Source organism: Cupressus sempervirens, chromosome 5, assembly GCF_028749045.1.
Source record: "Cupressus sempervirens isolate cs-2001-9-10 chromosome 5, ASM2874904v1, whole genome shotgun sequence".
NCBI classification, from domain to species: domain Eukaryota; kingdom Viridiplantae; phylum Streptophyta; class Pinopsida; order Cupressales; family Cupressaceae; genus Cupressus; species Cupressus sempervirens.
Window position 1 is genome coordinate 777063523 of NC_143122.1, and position 13711 is coordinate 777077233.

Genomic DNA, 13711 nt, shown 5'->3' on the forward strand with positions numbered 1-13711 from the left:
AATAGGGTCACACCTAATAGTGTGTTTTGTAACCTTTAACAGGGTTGGCTCCTAATAGGGCTCACTTTAGAAGAGTGAAAAACAATAATTAGTTGCATTGGTGGTTTTTCCCAAATTGGATTTCCATGTTAAATCCTGGTGTCTCATGTGTTCATGTTATTTCTCTTATGCTTGCAAGTTAATTACTACTAATGGTTTAAGATTTGCCAAAAGTAATTCACACTTTGCATTTACCAAGTTACAACATTTTTGTGTGTTTACCGAGTAACAACAGTAATCAATTTTCTTAGTCTAAATTTTATTGTTGACATCTAAGGGATCTGGGATTTATTTTAGTTGTAATTGATTCACCCCCCCTCTCAGTTACACCTTCTGTATTTCCAATAGCCCTAATTACATTAGGGTCACGACATGCCCCCAACCTCTCAAATGATGACCCCCCACCTCTACCCTAAGATTCTAATATATCAAAATAATTGAGGATCTCCCTAATGATAAATTCACAATACAATTTCTTTAAGAAATACATTGGAACCTTGTGATTATTGCAGGGAGGGGCATCAAAGACCCAAAAGTTATTTCTAATATCATCATGTATGCACCAATGGATGGGGAGTCTTTTAGTTGTATGTTTAATAGTGTCTTGTTCTCCATACTTTTTAAATAATGGACAAATGCTACATTTTACTATTTCCTTTTTTCTTACATCTTTATAAGATAATTTGTTTGCATAATATCTTTTTTTGTTCATCCCACTTAACACGCCAAATATCCAACTAACCACTAATAGGAGCTACATGGGTCATAATGGACTCAAGGGAGGATGCCAATTGTGCTCTTATAGGATTGGTTTTTCCACAAGATTTCAACCTACCAATGAGTGCTTCTAATTCATTTTTCCCTCTTTCTATTTCATTCATTATGTTGTTTTCGGTGCCAAGAGGAGGTCTTTCAATCAATGGAGGTTGTAGAATTTCTTGCTCTTCTTGTGGAGGGTTTTGATTTGGATCTTGTGAAGGGTTTTCATTTTGATTTTGTTGATTTGGCTGGGGATTTGGCAGTTCATTATTCACATTTCCTAATAAGAAACCAATTTCATTCTCAATAAATAAACAAATTTAAAGAAAAACTGAAAAAACCTACAAAACAATGTAAAAACTTACAAAACAATGCAAAAACATATAAAACAATGCAGAAAAAAGAGTAGAAAACATACTACGTGATCCCGATCTTGATCTTCAGCAATGAGGAGGCAGGTGAAAAAACTCTTCAACTTTTGCAAATCGCATGCACGTTGTTGAGGAGAAAGAATGCAATAACAAAATAAAATGAAATGGGTCGCAAGTTTGCAACCCATATAAAAGAACTTAAGATTTTGAAAAGCACACACACACTTGTAGAATTTAAATTTTTTAATTTGTGTGTCATGTTTTTGGCACCACAACTTCGTGCACTTACCCGATGGTCATTTAAAAAATTTGCATCCTCCAAGGGCAAGAAAACTTTTCAAAACCCATAAGGTTAAATTGCACGAATACCCAATCCTTCTACATAAAACTCTTACGAGCCACTTAGACATGCAAAACAAAGAGGCATTTCAATTACTGCACATTAATCCAATAAGAACCAAGTAGAAACAAAAGATGACTCTTTGAAAATCCATTTAATAAAAATAGAGAACATCACCCAACCCAATAACAATCATTTTCATTATTTTACATTAACTAAGCACAAAACACCATTATTGTTTTTGCACAATTCAAGGGCATTGGAGCCAAAGTGTAATAAATTATGAATAACTCATCATCTTGCAACCTCTAAACTAAATATCCTACTTGAATCTTAGTTGTTGAAAATGGATTAAGATATGCCACTAAGTCACTTTTTGACAAAACTTCTTAGCATTACTAGCCACAAGATGGGGACCAAATACAAAAGCAAAATAATAGAGAGTCACAAGAGTAATTGCAGGCAGAAAATCCATTCATAATAATTTTGGATGATCTAGACAATGTTGAGGGGCTTCACCATATATTGTTGGCGTTTACACTTGGAAAGCTAAGATAATCAAGAAATAATTTTGAATTTTCATATTACATATTAAAACAGTAGTTTATGTCATAGACAATTACTAATGTGTTCTTTTATTTGAGTCTTTCTAAAATTCTTAAAATCTAACGTAAGGCTTTTCAGAGAAAATGAGGAAAAAAAGATGTTTTTAATAACAACAATGTAAGGTATATGATTAAAAAATATTTGTCTTTAAGTTTATGAAAAATCTTAGATAATTTCCTATTTTCTTCCATTGGATGATGAATTTTCTTAATCCTTAGGTTTACCTATGCAATTTAATTTTTTTAAAAATATGTGATGTTCAATCAACGGTGGAGTTTATTTTCATGGATTACTATGACAAAATATATGTTTTTTTAAATTTTTTTAAGAGGGGTAAACGCTTTGACCTGGAGCTATGAACCAGTGAGGCCACAAACGGGGGACCTCATCCCCATTAGATTTGAACCTTGATGGCAAGGATAACAACTCAACAACTTAACCATCATGACATGCCACTATTGGCTATCAAAATATATGTTATTTTAATTTTTTAAAATATTAATTTTAGATAAATGATTATGTACAAACATTTTATAATATTTAGAAGATAATTTAAATTTGTATTAGTAATATTACTTTTTCCATAAACTAGAAAGGTTAAATTTATAAGTTAATTTTGTTCATAATGTTTAAATATTATAAAGATAAATATTAATTTGTTAAATTTGTTCACATATAAATTTATTTACTATTCTATATTCTCGTTATTATATAAAAATACAATGCAATGATCATTGTTCAATAGTTGATCCTTCAATTATTCACACATCAAATTATAAAAAATAAATATAAACCAACATATTTATTATTAAATTTTACGTAAGAAGATCAATTTAAACACTTACAATTTTGTAATAGAATAATTTAAAAGAAATGTTAAAATAAATTAAACTAAATTATTTAAATAAAATTAAATAGACATACTAATAATAGTTTGATAGTTATGAAATAATATAATTTTGCTTTTAGTTGTACACTATACACTTCACCTTACTATTTATATTTCTATCTATAGGCACACAATTTTTATCCATTATAGTTATTTGTCTAATTCTATTGATTAATAATAAAATTAGTTATCTCTCACTTCTAAATTAACACTAAGAAAAAATAAATAAGAGGAAGGTAAGGATCAACCTCTTACTTTCATAAATCCCCAAAACTAGGCAAATAGTACAAGGAAAATCAATTAGAAAGATGTTTCAAATGTTGATAAACCACTAATAAATGTACAAGTAACATTAAGAGTCTACATAAACAAGATTTGCAAGAGTACAAACATGACTTTGTTTTCTTTATCATGGAGACTTACATGTTAAATGTCATTGATTTTGGATAGTTAATTAACTATTTTACTTGATCTACATTGCACATATCTAAAAATGGAAACAAGCTATACTATACTTTGAACAACACTTTATACCCATGTTTACATTCTAAGTAGGTAAACAAGACATAACATCAGCCTTACCATGTTTGTAGCTACAAGAACATATTAGATATAATTAGTTTGGATTGGATTGAAGTATATTGCTTAACCACAAAACAACAACTATAGTCTTAATGTTCCTAATTATGTTGTATATGGGCATTTAACCATAAGTTCTCAAAATGAGATTTTTAAATTAGGGATTGGTGGCCAGAATATTTTGAATGAATCCTTCTAAAAGACATCCTTCTTTTAATATTCTTAAAACTCCTTTTGAATCTATAACTGAAAAATAAATCTCACCTCAAATAAACGACTTTTATCTTGCACAAACTAAGGGTAGCTGAGGATCCACTAGCATTGAAATAATTGACTTAATCAACCTTCATCCTTTATTTGTATCTATAAGTGACCATAGTTTATGAACAAGAAAATCAATGACTTACATGATTTTAATTCTTTGAAGACTTCAAAATATTTCTATTAAACTAAGTCTTCATAATATTAATTCTTCATAAAATTAAGCACAATTTAAATAAACAAAAAAACAACCGCCAATCTTATACAAACTTAGCACTTTTTTCTACTATCAACATACCCTACCCTTTGCATTGCCTTTGCATGCAAGTATTACTATCAACATACCCTACTCTTTGCATTGCCTTTGAATGCAAGTACTAGTAAAATACAATTATTCATACATTGTCGTATTTTCCTCCAATCTTATAGTACCACCGTATCAAATCAATGCTATGTTTTTATCGCTTCATATCTCACAAGTGTTTCTAAGTTTTTAACAAGGGAATGATATACTACGTCTGCGGGTGAACTGCAGCGAAAAAAAAGGTAAGGGCAGATCTGTGAAATTTGGAACTTGGAAGGATTTGTACGAAAGCATGTATTGTTCGCCGTTGTAAAAAAAATTGTTATCGTGGACTTTCTCCATTTTAATCAACAAAGGCTGATAACAAAGAAATCACGCAAATGACGCAATGAATCGAACGAAAGCCGTTTTCCTCCTCTGATTTTGCAGACTGTCAGGTAAGTCGACGTTGAGCAAACCCTATGCCCGTTTTTATCTCAAATATCTGAAAGCTTTTTATCATTATTTAAGATCAATTAAGTCAATAACCGCAAAACTATTTTTATCACAAGCAAATCTTCAGCATCATCGATTTCTATTTTTATATTAGCATGTACATGTTATTTACTTGATCCTTATTGCTCATGGTAAATTTTTAATAGCCGTCACACATACCTTCTTATGGTGTATTCTGGAAATTAAGTGTACAGAGTTATGTTTTACTTGATTTGTTGGTAACCTATGATATGCCAGAATCAATACAGAATGATTTTCTGAAACCCGTTGAATATTTAAGCTGACATTTGGTGAAAGCCGCTAAACTAATTGAATCTGATATTCTTTGGTTTAACCCTAAGATTAAATTCCTTGTCAGAGGAATACAATTCACAATGCATTACAGTAGTAACGATTGTTTTCTGTGAAAGAGAGAATAAAAGAACAACAGCAAACTAGGAAATAACAGATGACCGTGATAAGTTACAGGCATTGGACATTTATCTATTTAAAAAACAATGGCTTTGCCCTGCAATTTGCAAACAAACAATTGACGAATTGCCCCAAGGGCTTGGATGGGCTCTCAAAAGGTTTCATCCGGATGCAGAGGGCAAATTATGCAGTACCTAAAACATTCCAATCCGTAGGATATGGCTACTCGAACAGGTTCTCCATCCTTCGAGAGAATGATTCCATCCACCAACATAGATCTGCAACAAATTTTGTGGATGAAGATAAGCGTAATCATAAAGCATTTCAAAAGCCCTTTGTTGAGGATAATATTGGTGATTCGACAATGCTCTGCCCTGCAAAACTTCATCCTCATGACATGGCGATTTTAAAGAAACAAGAATTTTTTATTAGAAAAACTAAATATAGATTTACCTATTTAGAAAACAATGGCTTTGCCCTGCAATTTGCAAACAAACAATCGACGAATTTTCCGCAATGGCTTGGAGGGGCTCTCAAAAAGGTTTCGTCTGGATGCAGAGGGCAAATTATGCAGTACCTAAAATATTCCAATATGTAGGATATGGCTACTCGAACAGGTTCTCCATCCTTTGAGAGAATGATTCCATCCACCAACATAGATCTGCAACAAATTCCGTGGGTGAAAATAAGCGTGATCATAAGGCATTTTAAAAGCCCTTTCTTGAGGATAAAATTTGTGATTCGACAATGCTTTGCCTTGCAAAACTTTATCCTCATGACATGGCGATTTTAAAGAAACAAGATTTTTTTATAGAAAAACTAAATATAGATTTATCTATTGAAATAAATAATGGCTTTGCCCTACAATTTGCAAGCAAACACACAATGAATTTCCGCAAGGGCTTGGACGGGCTCTCACAAAGTTTTCATTCGGACGCAAAGGGCAAATTATGCAGTACCTAACACATTCCAATCTGTAGGATATTTCTACTCAAACAAGTTCTCCATCCTTCGAGAGAATGATTCCATCCACCAACATAGATCTGCAACAAATTCTGTGGATGAAAATAAGCGTAATCATAAGGCATTTCAAGAGCCCTTTGTTGAGGATAAAATTGGTGATTCGACAATGCTTTGCCCTGCAAAACTTCATCCTCATGACATGACGATTTTAAAGAAACAAGATTTTTTATCAGAAAACTAAATATAGATTTATCTATTTAAAAAACAATGGCTTTGCCCTACAATTTGCAAACAAACAATCGACGAATTTTTGCAAGGGCTTGAAGGGGCTCTCAAAAAGGTTTCATTTGGATGCATAGGGCAAATTATGTAGTACCTAAAACATTCGGATTTGTAGGATATGGCTACTCGAACAGGTCTCCATCCTTCGAGAGAATGATTGCATCCACCAACATAGATTTGCAACAAATTTTGTGGATGAAAATAAGCGTAATCATAAGGCATTTCAAAAGTCCTTTGTTGAGGATAAAATTGGTGATTTGACAATGCCTTGCCATGCAAAACTTAATCCTCCTGACATGGTGATTTTAAAGAAAAAGATTCTTCAGAAAAACTAAATATTTTGTGCCTTAGTCAATAATCAAATTGTTCTCTTCTCAGCAAATAAATAATAATGAAGGATGGATCGAAGTGCAACCAAGGAGAATTTGAGGAAAACCATTTTTGAAATCAGGCAACATGAGTTCAAATTACAGAAGAACAAACTAGAACAAAAATATAGGGCATCAACTAGTGAAGTTTTCTTGGAACATGGGGGCAGCGAAGAATCCCTTCCTTCCTCTTCGGAATTCCTCAAAGATCATAAAAAATAGGATCCACAAAAACAACGCCACCTTTAAGGAGAGACCTATGGAAAACAAGGGCAAATCAATTGAATCTTTGAAGATAAATGGAATGCTTCATCAAAATTCTAATCCATAGACGGATAATACTCCGATCAAATTGGATAAAGAACCAGTTGTTTGCCTTCAAGAACAATGTGAAAAATTTGATTTTTTTGCAAAGTGAAAAGGAATCGGGTCAAAAATCAAGGGAATCGCTTTTGGAATCCCCTTACGGTAAGAAACTAGGGTTAGCAATTTTGGATCAAGATTTTCTTTTTATTGATTGTGGTAGCACAAAATTAAAACTTCATTTGATCTATGGTAATAACTTGACTTTCAAGGTAGGTAGGCCGATTTTACTACCTAATATACCAATAGAGATATTGAATGAATAAACATAAAATTAACTAGAAACAAACTAGGAAAGTGTGTAGCTTGTGAGAAGGAATGATTCTCCTATTCTTGTCCTATTGTTGTTGGTCAATATGGATAATAATATCAAATCCCTTCCACCGAGGTTAATAAACAGTCAGTAATCATAGAACCTAAATTTTATAGCAACCTTAGGGGATGGATAGATCCAGATAAAAGAGAAAACATGAATAACCCTATCAGCTCTGTTTGTGATCCGAATGTTCATGTGGTTTTGGATATTGTTAAGGGGGAATTTTTTATTAAAAATTCTGATGACAATGAACACCTAGAAGATTGAGAAATTAGGAAAGAAAAGGTGATCTCTCCTTACAATGAAACCCTAGATAAAGCCCTGGATGCAGAAAAGGGTACCCTAGATCTGATCATATCAATTTCCCTAAGTCAGCATCTTTAAATCGTGAAAGGGATTCACTGGTTAATGGAATTAGTCCTTCCAACTTGGTAACTTCTGACTTCATTTCCAGTATAGGACTTAAAAATATCAATAATGACTCCAAGAAGGAGTGCCCTCAGGTTGTTGAAGAGGGTTTGCTAGAAAAAATTGAAGCAGCTGAGACAAAGGAAGTATTACAACAAGTAGAAACAAAGGTAAACATAATTTCTGAGTACCTTAGTGACCTAGTGGTAAATGAACTTATGGATACATTTGTGGATGAAATATGTCCTAGAAAGTAAAGTCCACCAACACAATTTAGAGAGGGGGCAGGGTGAATCAGTTGTGTGCTTATTAAAACTTAAATTTATCTTATCAAATCCAATTCTAATAACTAATATATGCAACAACCATAAAATAAGAAACTCACAAAGCAACACAAGATTTCTTAACTAGGGGAACCCTTGATCATAGTGAAAACCCTGGTGGGAATGATGCCCACAAGATGATGTACTAATATAAAAAGTCCTTGCAGAAGGATATGACCCTATTAGGAGCCAATTACTTACAATTAGTACATGTGAGGCCTTCTTAGGGGATTTTGAATCCTGGTTAGAAGATTCCAACCCTGCTAGGAGCTGATAAGAAGACAGCTCTACTCACTGTCCAAATTGTTTCAGATTTGTTACACAAAATAGATCTCTAGGATAATATATCCCAAGTTTGAACTGACCAATGCAACAACTTCTTTGCCAATATAGTTCCTTTGAAGTTCTCAAACCAATCTCATCATCATCTACTGCTATTCTCTGATCAAGTTTGCCTCTTCAGCATCAATACAATCACAAATCACACAAGCACTCTTACAACTAAGGAAATGACCTTTCCTTTATACCCTGCCCCAATAACTAATTGAGTCGGCCTTGAGGCTTCCCCAATGTACAATGAATAGTATAGGAATACAACCAAAAAGTTGGTTGACAGTGAATATATCACACGCTATCCTTTAGTGGCCTTCACCGAATGAACTCTAGCCTTCACCGAATGAACTCTAGAATTTGCTACCTCGAGCATATATCATGAACATGTCGTCAACCATAATCCAAGCCTGCTCAGCTGATTTCCATCTTGCTTAACAGATACAATTGATTTACCAGTAAACTGTTTCTTGTGAACTGCCCTATGACCAGTCTTCACATATCTAACAGTAACTCCTGCAATTCCTCAAATAACTTTTTGCAAACATAAATATAGCATCTAGACATATCCATGAATATTAATGTAAGCCTGCATACTTTAATTTTTCATACTCTGACCTCGCTGAACAAATCTGCCTCTGTGTCTGTGACTGTCATAATCAAAATACATATGTTGACGTCAATGACAAACTAAGTCATGAATGCAGCGCAAGCAATCAATCCAAGTGCCAACCATTCAATCATCTCTCCAAACATGCAAACAATCTCCCCTTTAGGAATATACTTAACATTCATGCTAACAATCTCCCTCTTTGGCATTGATGGCAACAAATGATGAAAATGTTAAGTTTTTAGTGCAGAGTATAATGATAAACATAAATACATAAGAGAATAATCAATACACAAAGACTCAAGACATTTATCTTGGGAAAACCCTCCAACTAGAGGGAAAAGCCCAACCACACCAGTAAAATATATCTTTTATTGATAAAGAAATGTTCAAGTACAAAGCTTTCACTTGATTCATCTTACAATACACGAATCGTTCACATAAATAGATTGAATTAGACTCTTCATCTTTCACACGAAGGTCTCTTTGAATCCCGAATACAAAACCCTTCACGTTTTCAAATATTCAACACTTCATATTTCCATATGCATGCCTCTTTGCATGATGTATGACACGTCTTTTTGCATAATATTAACTTCAATATAATCACAAATATCTCTTTCAGCTGAAGATGACCATAATGGTCATAAAAAGCATTTTTTTTTCTCATAAAATGATAGATAAAGATCTCTAGCCGAGGTTAATCGCAAAAATAAAATAAAAGTTCGTGCACCAACACAATTTACCATCCAAACACTATGGTGATCCATGTTCAAAATGCATCTTCCACAAACACAACAATGATGACACTGTGGAGGCTTAAACTGGCTGCATTTCATGCAGAACCAAAGTCTTCAATTTGAAGAACCATTTATGCCTGATATTTATTGAAAGGTCTGACCAGGCATCAACGGAACCATCTCCCCACTTTCTTCATCGGTTACTGGCTTCCAACTTGAGGGCACACTCCCAAGATCGGTAAAAACCACCACAAAGTAACTTCACAATAACATCCCCAACAATAAATGAAAGAGAACTAACAATGTAACACCATAAACGATTATAAGGCTTTAATTCCTTTCAGCAGATTGGGTCCACAGTTTGCTATCACAACTGCATGATATGTCGATCACAATTAATGTCTGATAACTTGATCAGATTGAAATCTTCAGCATACAATCTCTTGCAGCAGTTCAGAATACCATCTTTTGCGGTAGAAAATATCATCACCCTTGCTACAGAGTTGCTTGATACAAAGGAAAGGTGAAACGAGAAGCCTTCATTGATTTCTTTGAACCAATCATAATAAAACTACAAAACCGATGAATAATGAATCTGCCAAGTATATTGTTGATACCATCTCTGAATTTGCCAATTGCCTCCAGGTGAAGTCACGATACTAAATGAGAAACGATGCCATATGATAGAGTTCTCTAGCAACCCACCTTCCGAAGCAAGACCAGTTCTAATACTCATTTGAGATGGACTGAGAAGCATGATCTGACAATTTCTATATAAACCACATAGTGAAATAACAATCTGCTAAATAGACAGTGCTAAAGATATGTCTCAGCAAAATTTATATGAAAAATGCTTGCATATTTTTCAGAATCACTATTCTGTTGGCTGAAAAGAATGCTTCACAACCCAGAAAATATTGAAAGAGTAAATGCCAACTTGATACAAATGGTCCATCTCCGTTAAGGATATTGAAGCACGTAGAAAGCACAGTCATTGATACAAAAAAAGGGTCCCGATATGTAAAAAGCGGTACCAAACCAGCAAATGCAAGAAAAGCCAACGTTATAAATGAAACTGTCAGTTTTTAATAAAACAAACATTTAAAATAACTGACTATGATAGAAACAAAAAGATTGCCACATCAATCTTAGAAACATACTCTATTGGCTACATAGGTGAGAGATCTATCTCGAAGCTGCAAGAAAACACACACACTAAATGCACAAGTTTTTCGCCTCATATAAAATAGATAGAGACTTCATCTATATGCACTGTCATGATAAAAAAACTGAAACGCCAGTTATAACTGAAGACGATAAAATAGAAGTGCCGAACCACGAATGTGAAAACATAAAAAAACAAAGCTGCAGACATTCCATGAATTATGAAAAAAATCTGGCAGATGATGAGGAGGCTCTGACATAGAAGATAACATAGGATTACGATGCTCCTAAAGGGGCACACAAAAGAAGACACATCACTGTCTTCATATGTGAAGAGAATGAATAGAACCATAGACATCCCTCCCCCACGATCGATGTCTTCTGACATCGCAGCCACTTCTGTTGACATTTATTCAATCATCGATGATTCCTTCATCGTCTTGAATGTGCATTTCATTCCTTACCATATTCAGCTTAAACACAAGCCCAAAGATAAAATGATTGAAATTATGAACCAAGCAGACATCCACGATAGACGCCTTTTATTTATTTGTTTTTCATAAGCTTGTTCTGTGAAACTTCATGATAACCGAGGAGACTCCTTAGCAGGGCGGTGACACTAAAGAAGCAAATTGGAACACTTATTGAATAATACATAGGCTATTCTGATAAGAAATAAAGAAGAAAATTACGAAGTAATTGGAAAATATTTGCTTGTTATTAACAGTGATCAAGAGATCAATTTATACAAGAGACTGAATGATGTTTCCTTAAGAAACAATCGTAAAGAATAGAAACATTCTATTCTAGAAATAGAAAATTAAATATTAGAAACACTCTAATATTTATAGAAGATTACAGTAGATAACCATTAGATACTAACTAGAGATAATAGAAACTATCTATTATCGTAATGCCCTCCCTTGATGGTTAATCTATCCAGAGCATGAAGTTGTCAAAAAGCGTAAAAGGCAGATTCTGTCTGTTCAAGGTGCTCCACACTCTTTGCTGTGGGCTGTGAACCAAATTGCTTAGATAGGGCAGCTAAGAGCTTCCAACATTCAACCTTCATGTGCCCAAACTTGTGGCAATAGTTGCATTGAATGTTCTTTTTCTCGGAGCCTTCTGAACTTTGAGCAGAGGACTTTTGTTGAGAAGAGTGCTGTGAACTAGAACCACCTTATTGCTGTTGCGATATTCGAAGATGGTTAGCATCCGCTGTTTTCACGCGCCATTATTGCAACTGTTGAACTTCTAATTTTCCTCGAGAAAAAATATTAGTCAAAGATGCCATAACACGTTTTCCAATGAAAAAGCGTGAGTATCTGCGAAGGCACTTTCTTCGAGGCAAAAAATAGAAGACCCAAAAAATTTGAAGGATGACTGACCCATAAGAGAGCTCAAAAACCTTGAAAGAATATGTTGTCGGTTTGACTGGCTTGAGAATCGAGGCACCCAAAAAAACAGATGACAACCTAGTTGAGATCTCAAAAAACCCCCCAAGAATTTGAAATTTTTTTTTGATCCGATACAAATAATTAGGGTTTTGAACAAAAACGGCCATGTTGCAAAAAGCACCCACAAAAAATGGCAGAAATGTGCAGAAAAAATAGACATTTGGATAGAAATGGGTTGCAAAACCGAATCACTAGTCTACAGATTCAGATCTCTTAGAATGGAAACCATAGTCGGATTATAGAGAGAGTTGGAAGCAAATATGCATGTGAATAATTTTGAAATAAAAGGTAGATAATTTCAACTAAGAAATTATAATTATTTTTGAAAAAAATTAAAGTATTGGCTCTGATGCCATATTACGAAGTAATTGGAAAATATTTGCTTATAATTAAGTGATCAAGAGATCAATTTATACAAGAGACTAAACCATATTTCTTTAAGAAACAATCGTAAAGAATAGAAACATTCTATTTTGGAAACAAAAAGCTAAATATTAGAAACATTCTAATATTTACAGAAGATTACAATAGATAACCATTAGATACTAAACAAAGATAATAGAAACTATCTATTATTGTAATAGTTCCGTGAAACTTTATGATAACTGAGGAGACTTGTTAGCAGGGCGGTGATGCTAAAGAAGCAAATTGGAACACTTATTGAATAATACATAGGCTATTCCGATGAGAAATAAAGAATAGAACCACATACATGATAACATATCTGATCAGGTAGCAGAACTCAATCTACATTCTAATATTTAGATGAAGAACAATGAAGCATCAAACACATGAATGAAGATCTCTGATATTACTCCAGAACTTTAATATTCTTTTATTGCTGATATCAAACCTTGCTTTGATATTATGCCAAGGTTTTAGCCCAGAATATAATGATAAATAGCAATACAAAAGAGAACAACCAATACGCAAAGACTCAAGACATTCATCCTGGAAAAACCCTCCAAGTAGAGGGAAAACCCAACCACACCAGCAAAATATATCTTTTATTGATAAAGATATGTCCAAGTACAAGGCTTTCACTTGATTCATCTTACAATGCACGAAACAATCACATAAATAGATTGTATTAGACTCTTAATCTTTCACACAAAGGTCTCTTTGAATCCCAAATACAAGTTCCTTCATATTTTCAAATATTCAATACTTCGTATTTCCATATGCATGCCTCTTTGCATGACGTATGACACGTCTTTTTGCATAATATTAACTTAAATGTAATCACAAATTTCTCTTTCAGCTGAAGATGACCATAACGGTCATAACAAACATATTTCTATCTCATAAAATTAGACATAAAGATCGCTATTGA

The 13711-nt window shown here is 33.5% G+C and overlaps 1 protein-coding gene across 2 annotated transcripts in view; it reads left to right on the top strand.

The window, feature by feature from the left end:
* Positions 1-4331: 4331 nt before the first annotated feature.
* LOC149558240 (putative CDP-diacylglycerol--inositol 3-phosphatidyltransferase 2) overlaps positions 4332-13711 on the top strand; it is a 90299-nt gene continuing 80919 nt past the window's right edge. For both annotated transcript variants that reach the window (XM_089832548.1, XM_089832549.1), the window contains exon 1: positions 4332-4585. The gene's annotated coding sequence lies outside the window, so the exon portion shown is untranslated. The remainder of the gene's footprint in view (positions 4586-13711) is intronic.